General features: G+C 33.0%; 1 long non-coding RNA gene across 1 annotated transcript; it reads right to left on the reverse strand.

The window, feature by feature from the left end:
• Positions 1 to 5,816: 5,816 nt before the first annotated feature.
• On the reverse strand, positions 5,817 to 7,931 carry LOC134231701 (uncharacterized). Its single transcript, XR_009984604.1, has 3 exons — positions 7,794 to 7,931; positions 7,587 to 7,670; positions 5,817 to 7,026 (listed from the first exon to the last, which is right to left on the reverse strand). It is a non-coding gene; the product is annotated as an uncharacterized LOC134231701 (long non-coding RNA).
• Between the last annotated feature and the right edge of the window lie 249 nt (positions 7,932 to 8,180).

Here is an 8,180-nt window from a genome sequence, read left to right on the forward strand (position 1 = left end):
TTTTATACACCCCCCCCCCCCCCCATTCTGTTATCATTGACTTTCCATTCATTATCTCAGCAACGGTTGCACACATTCAATTAATTAATCATTAGCATAGGAAGCAAAAAGGGGCTAGGTGTAAGAAATTTTTTTTAAACATCCACAAAAATACCTGACTAACAAAGCAAAGCGAGGGGTGTGTGTGTTTAAGCTTTCAGTACTATTTTTCTCCAAACTCTACAATTTTCAACATTTTTCTACTTATACTGCAAAATGTCTGTGAAAAGGGGGGGGGGGGGTAAACCTACGCCGCAATGTTCAATGCCTAAACTAAGTATATCTTTGGAAAGAAAAGTGGGGGCTAACCCCCCCTCCCCCAACCCCCCGTTAAGACGCCCATGAACTCTTAAACTTAAATAATAAGGAAATAAAATGTCTTACTTTTGTGGGGATGTATGTATAAAGTTGAAATTGCTTCATATGCTAATAGTTGCGAAATACCTGTTTCACTGCATAAATGAAGGAAGTTTATGATGGAAAAAGCTGAGGTCATCCAATTTGTCAGAACCTTTAGTTGTTGTTGCTTTCAACTCGACATTTAGATATATCGACGATTTATTGTCAATCATCAATGGTAATTTCCATTCCTACGTCGATACGATATATCCTGGGGAGCTTGAGATAAAAGATACATGTACCACAGAGTCTGACACATCTGTTTCATGCTTGCATATTTTACTTGAAAAAGATGTTATTGGTAATCTAACAACCAAGCTATATAAAAAACCTGATGACTTTAACTTTTCTACCGTCAACTTCCCTGACTTATGCAGCAATATACCTTCATCACCTGCATACGGGGTATATATATCTAAGTTGATTCGATACGCACGAGCATGCTATACGTATGAACAATTTCTAAAACGAGATAAATTATTGACGAGCAAGTTGATGAAACAAGAATATCAGCAGTCTCGTTAAAGTAATCATTTCATAAATTCTATGATAAATATCTTGTCAGCAAATACAATTTATCATTGAGTCAAATGCTGACTTACGTTTTTCACACTCATTGTTAGTCCATTATATATACACTGATTGACGATGGATTTTTCCGTTATTTCCCGATCATGACAAGGAGCACACGGCGGGTGTGACCAGTCATTAGAACGTCCAGATATTAAGCAGTCTATTATATTTAATCCTATTTAAATGTATAACGATGGATGTGTATATTTTGAACAAATATTATTTCAATGAGGAATAATTTAAACATCAATTTAGTATACTAAGTAAATCAGTTTACTTATATTCGTAATATATATTCTGTTTTACTTCGTTTGATGTATATTTTTTTCATTGATTAATCGAAAAAGTTGTTGAAATATTGTTTTCGTAGCCAGTTGGATATGGATATTAAGAAGTATAAAAATTTCAGCTTGGTAACTCTCCCATTATCAATGCGATGAACGGTTTGGATGTGTAATTTTGTCCATTTTTTGTGAATTATTTTCACAGATTTATATACGAACTATAGTATTTCTTTTGTTTCTTTATATTAAGACCAACGTATGAGCAAGAAAAAAAAACATTTTTTTAAGGATGATGTATATTTTTGTTTGTAACTGGCATTTGTTCATGCCATTAATACAAACAAAGGAAGTATTTTATTATATAACATTCAGATTTTCAACATGCAACTGGATGCCACTATGAATTGCAAAAAAAAAGATTAGCACTTTACTATCAATAGCTTTCAAAGGATTTTGCAAGATATTTTAAGCAGAGTTAAACTTTAATCCCTTTGTTTTCATCTATACTGCAAAAAAGAAATCATTGAGCTTTCAACAGAAGCTAATAAATAGAGAGATAAATCCCAAACTGTCTGTTTATATATAGAAACAAAATCTGTAGAATACAAAATTACTCGAATCTTTAATTTGGTCCTATATTGTTATGGAATTATAATCAAATCATTACGTGTGATTTTGTAACTTTTATTATTCATTCAATATAAAAATAGGATGAATGTTCTGTCCAGTATTCAAGTAATTATGCATAATTGACCATTACATATTAGAGGCAAGGCCAGGTCAAGGTCATAACCTTTTTCCTGGACATTAGGAATAAAAAAAATTACTGTTGCCAATCATGTGATCCCTACTTCAAAGGATTGAACGTTTTTCTTTTCACTTAAAAAAGCTTTGATTAATCGTTGCAGTAATGTAAATATCAAGGATTGAGACTCAATTACCACCAGCGAATTAAAAAAAATAATTCTGCAAGGCATTCTTCTTAAATCAAAGTTGTGGCAAAGGTAATCGATATTTCTGTTGATTAATTTCGTTTAAGAGTGCAATTTGTTGGAAAATTATAAGACGTTCATCGAGAGTTTTTCCTTGAGTATTTTAAGTTCCGAAATGGAAAAATTGAAGATACCGAAAATTGATCGATTCAAAAGATCTATAAACACTACAGATATGTAAAGAGAGCTTATAACACGGACCCGCGAAATTTTAGAGGTGAAAAATACTTTCAAAGGCATGACTAAATTGGAAGACATAGAAGTGTATTGCAAGTAAGCGTCAGCTATTTTGGTTTTACTAATCTCAGAACATAGATAATCTATATTTTGTTGCATAATTCTTTTTAATGGAATATATCATAAAAGCATTGGGGGTAAATAATATATGTTCATTTTTTGTATGGTTCTCTCCTTGCATCTTGCAACTTGCAATCTTATCTTTTTGCAATGCATAAATCACAGAAATTATATACTACATGTATTTAATTGTGGTGTGATTTCACATTATAGAAATATTTTTTGTTTATATATGTGTATTTCTGAGACACTCAGATGACCTATTGCTATCTCATTTCGTCCATCGTCGTGAGTCGTGTTACGTCCGTCGTACGCGTACATTTTTAGCTTCTTCTTCGCAGGGGGAATAAGGAAGCATACAAAATTTTCTACCTTGGTTAAATCAGTGCTGCATTATGACGTCATAGTAGGCAAGATGACGTCAATTTTAGAAATAAAGTTTGCGTAATATTGGTATTTATCTATGTAATTTAACTCTAGAAAATGATTAGAAACGTGTAAACATTAACAAAAATAAAATGTGTTTATCTTGTCATGCTGTAGCAGTCATTATGATTGAAATCTACCATCGATGACGTCATATGTGTAACTCAAGTAACTTGGAAATTGATTATGTCGTGTAAAGAGAATTTGGCTAAGACGGCATGTTCAAAGATACGTAAAATGCAGTTTAAAAGGAAATATCGGAAATATTGTGTTAAATTCATATGGAGTTCAATTAATTTAACAGGAATGCTAATTTATTTTCATCGATTATATTCTCTTTCGAAGACAGTCAGCTTTATTACGTATCCCGGTTGGCCTATCGTCTGTCATTCTTGACCAAAAAATGCAACAGAACAACAATAAGCTGGATATTTCAAAACATACGATTTGTAAATATTGAAAGTTTGCGTTAAAACAAACTTGGAAAGTGCTGCTAGAATCCCGAGTTAGGCATGATTGTACGAAAAATCTCGATTAATATGTATAAAATTCAAAACAAAGGGTAAAGATTCGTGCGAATGTGTGGAATAAATATTTTACGGACAAGATAGTGGGATTCTAGCAGCACTTTTTAGATAAAATAGATGTTTTTCAGCTATATTACATACTCAAAGAAATTATCAAACTACGGGGTATTGTTGTTCTGTAAGCCTTTTTATTAAGGAAAATTTTGCTATTAATAGAAGTCACGTGATGCCGTGGCGGTGATGTACGTCTTTGCCTTAGACACGCTTTTATCTGTATGCAATAGTAAATAACAGTTTACGTTTATCAGTGGTTTTGGTAATTTATTAAACTAAATTTTCTTCAAAAAGTCTAAATTTCCCGAGAAATTACTTATATGCTTCCTTAATATACCTGCGTTAAAAAGGGTTGAACAAATTTCAACCAATATGGGTATATCACGTCTATATATTGATGAAGTGGAACACAAATTGTGAATTTCAAATTATTATTTATATCATGAAAATTGGGTTTTTTTCCTGCTCAATCTATGGGTATAAAGTAATCAAAGTAAGTATTCTAAGTGTATATTTATGATTATCATTGTGCCTCTATCACAAATGTGAATTCCACGGCCTTGGTTTAAAACACGAACCAAATGCAATTGTTTGAAAGTTGTTACATAATGATGTGATCTTCACTGTATAAGGCCCAAGGGACTTTTGTCTTAATTAGTAATATATATTTTTAAAAAAATATTGTGAGTACAATTCGAAACTCAGAGACTGTACACAAAGCAACAGAATATGTATGTTTCTCCACACTTAAATTTAGGGTTTTGTCAAAGAATAGTCCATAGAATAAGATTTATAATAAGTATGATTCTTAGATTACATGTGAAACATTGCAAAAGGACACCTGTCTTCTTGTGTATTTTCTAAATACATTGTTTAAATAGAAATGTGTACATACTGTTATTATATGAGATTGACAGTTTTTGAGACATAACACTTTGCCTCTATAACAATTGATAGGTATAAAGTCCGAGTATACAAGTATATCAGCTTATTGATCAATTAACCTAACTGTTGGAAAAGATATTGCAAGAATTGATCGACATTAAAAAATAAAACTAGAGTTCAACGAGGCTGGGGTGTGGCAGCCATTTTCAGACTATTTTGATCCCCTTTAAAAGAAGAGCTCCATATAAAAATATTTAAAAAAATCATCAAATTTTAAAACAAAAATGTATGATTTTTTTCTTTGCCAAATGATAATTGACAGCTTTAGATACCGTATCTAAAAAAATAAGTTAAATCTGGTGCGTATTTTTTTGTTAATTTGTTAACCCCCCAGCCTCCTTAAAGTTCTTTTAAAATTGTTTTCATACTGCGATATTTAGAACCATTTGTTGTTAGATGTGAATGAACACCCTTCAAAAAGGATAAAACCAATCAATTTTGTAGAAGTCAAGAGTTATTTGTGCACAGTATTAAAAAATGCTTTCATTTGTATTATCTTACCATTGTTTACAAGAAAATATACAAGTGAAAAGACCTCAATGACTCAATGTACTAACCTGAACCCAACAAGATAAACAACAAGATTTGGACACACAGTACAAATTAAAATAAAACAACTTGAAACTGTTTATATAAAACTAGTGAATACTTTATCCTTAAATGTAAATTTGCATGCCTTGAAATATGAAAAGCATTCCCATGTCTTTAATAGTTTTCAATTTCAGCATGTACTCGTACGAGTTGCATCCCATAGTAAATAAATACGAAATTATTTTACGATAGACGCATTTGCAATATATTAAAATGAAAAAAGAGGGATTTCATTTAATTCTTAACTTTTCTTTTTAAATTTCCTGTTTTATTCTTTCCGTATACTTTCAATTCGATATTGCCCCGTGGGGATCCGGGTAAGAATATGTCCTCAGTATCCCCTTGCTTGTCGTAAAAGGCGACTAAATGGGACGGTCCTTCGGATGAGATCGTATAAACCGAGGCCCCGTGTCGCAGCAGGTGTGACACGATAAAGATCCTTCCCTGCTCAAGGGCCATAATTGCCGAGCATGGGCCTAAATTTGCAGTCCTTCATCGGCAATGGTGACGTCTCCATATCAGTGAAATATTCTGGAGAGGGACGTTAAACAGTATACAATCAATCAATCAAACAATCAATTCGATATTTCATGAGATCAATGTTATTCTAAATGATATATGATTTATACTGTAATATCTACATGTACATTAGATTGCTACATTCTAATGAAAAAAAGGTGAAAACTACCTAAAAATGCATCCATTCATACATTATATGTTCTACTATGCCACTAAGCAGCTTAAACACAAAGTTACAACATCTGATATGGACTTTTACTTTCAACCTTTCAACTCAAGAGAGCTGAACATTTACACGATAGCACTAGTGCCTATATTGTATTGTCTCTCTGTACTAAATTGATTTTAACTGCCCTTCCTGAAATTTCTTTGATTGGATTCGACGATCTTGTTTTATGCGAAGATATATGTAAATTCTAATGACTGGAACTTTTGATTGAGCAAATTGTTAAAGTATTGCACCAGATCACTTGTTAGTATAACACAATTTATTGCTTCCAAAAAAAATTCCCACGCTGACATATTATTTTCTCTCATTTTTCTCTGAGATTTCACTGGAAACAAATGTTGTAGTTTGGAATGGCAAGCTTACTCCTAGCTTGGGCTTTGGATAAACACATTAGCTCAGTCGGCAGAGCACTCTAGCTACATGTATTTGTATAACGGATTCATATAAAGTCCTACATTCAATTTTAAACAAATCTGACCGTGTTACATTACTGTTCATGTATTTTGTGGCATGTGGATTGAATACCAATATAGACCTCCTCATATGTTTTAGAGCCAGGGCATATATTTCTGAATAGATGAAACTTCCAACCAGTTCGGCTTCTGGGTTTACCCTTTTAACTATCTTGCCCATGGTAGAGCACTAGACTGGATTTCCAGAATTTCGGGGTAAAATTTAACCTGTAATGTCTGTTACATTAAAAAACATCTACAGTCAATGAAAATTATGCGTGGCTTTGGATCACATTGTCATGTGCCTCGAGTCTGTTCAGCTATGATTGATTATCCTGTATTTCATTTTCCTGATTCAGAGGATATCTTTCTGAAGGGTTATTGAGATCATTGCTAGGACGATAAAAATTTCTAGGAAGTATATTCCTTTTGTGTAGTATGAAAATGAATATTCCAAATGCAGCGAAACCAACGATCACGACGCCTATTCCAATAATTGAGAAATTTGGTAAATTTTCTTTCATTGAGCTTAGAGGAGCGCTGTTGTTTTCTCTTTTTCCAGTGTTATTAAGTTGCTTCGGAGAAATGGATGGAATGGACGTATCATTAACAGTTCCTGAAGCTTTTTCATCCTCTGCACATTTTTTCACACCCAAATTAAGAAGATGTTTACATCGAACACTCGGCAAGTCTTTTGAACTGGAAAAAAATGAAGACAATGATTAACAATTAATACTTTACTAAAAGTGGTCATTTCCAGAAAGTAAATCAAATCATATTGATATTCCTACATTATGTTCTGTTTTAAAAAAAATTAATACTTAATATTTGAGAAAATTGAATGATTGATTGTATATTGTTTAACGTCCTTCTAGAGAATTTTTCACTCATATGGAGAAGCCACCTCCTGCCGAAGGAGAGCTGCAAAATTGGTCCTATTTTCTGCACTCAGGGCCACTGAGAAGAGAGGGATCTTTTTCGTGCCAGCACTTACTGCGACACAGGACCTCTGTTTATATACGGTCTCATCCGAACGACCGGACTCCACTTCCCATAGTGAGATTCAAACCGGCGACGTAAGGATCATGAGGAAATTGATATGTTAGGGAATCGGATTCTGTAGAACGGTGATCCAAGTGTTACATATGAATATAAAGGAAAAAGAAAATATTTTTATGTGGTACAGCAAAGCCACAGTGACTCATAGAGTATGACCCATCAGCTCTCTTGTTTAAATGTTATAAAGCAGCAATATTTACCTGCAAAGAAGAAAGAAAACAGCCAAGCTAACTGCTAAAAGTGAAAGTGTGAAAGCTCCCATATCACATCTAGGTCTTAAAGTACTAGAAGCAAAAGAAAAACTTTTAAAATAAGAGGGATTTTTTGATTATTTAGTAATCTAATTGGATGAAGACAAAAACAGTGATCGATCTCATAAAAACTACAAACAATTCAAATATATAAACCTGTGAACGGGGCTTTAACATGGACTCCTAGTTATTCCAGGGGTGAGATCAGGTGCCTGGGTGGAGAGCGTATTCCATGTTGACCTGTTACTTGCATGAAACCTATGTTTTGCTGAAGTTGATGGATATTCTGTTTTCAAATCTAGAACAAAAACAAAGGCCTATTAATCAAACATCAGAATATGTGTGACAAGCTTGTCTCGATTTAAGATTTGATCGAATTCAGAGAGTGATAGCGTAATGTTACCTTAAACAAAAATAAGTAAAGTTAATGATGCAAAAGCTGAAATCATCTCATTCCTCAGTACATTATCCAATTATAAAGATATGACAAAGACACTGGGATATATCAACCTAAAATATGAAGAGAAATAGCAATTTGTAATG

Source organism: Saccostrea cucullata, unplaced genomic scaffold (assembly GCF_032062105.1).
Source record: "Saccostrea cucullata isolate Sc308-1 unplaced genomic scaffold, CSIRO_AGI_Scuc_v1 ctg198, whole genome shotgun sequence".
Classification (NCBI taxonomy): domain Eukaryota; kingdom Metazoa; phylum Mollusca; class Bivalvia; order Ostreida; family Ostreidae; genus Saccostrea; species Saccostrea cuccullata.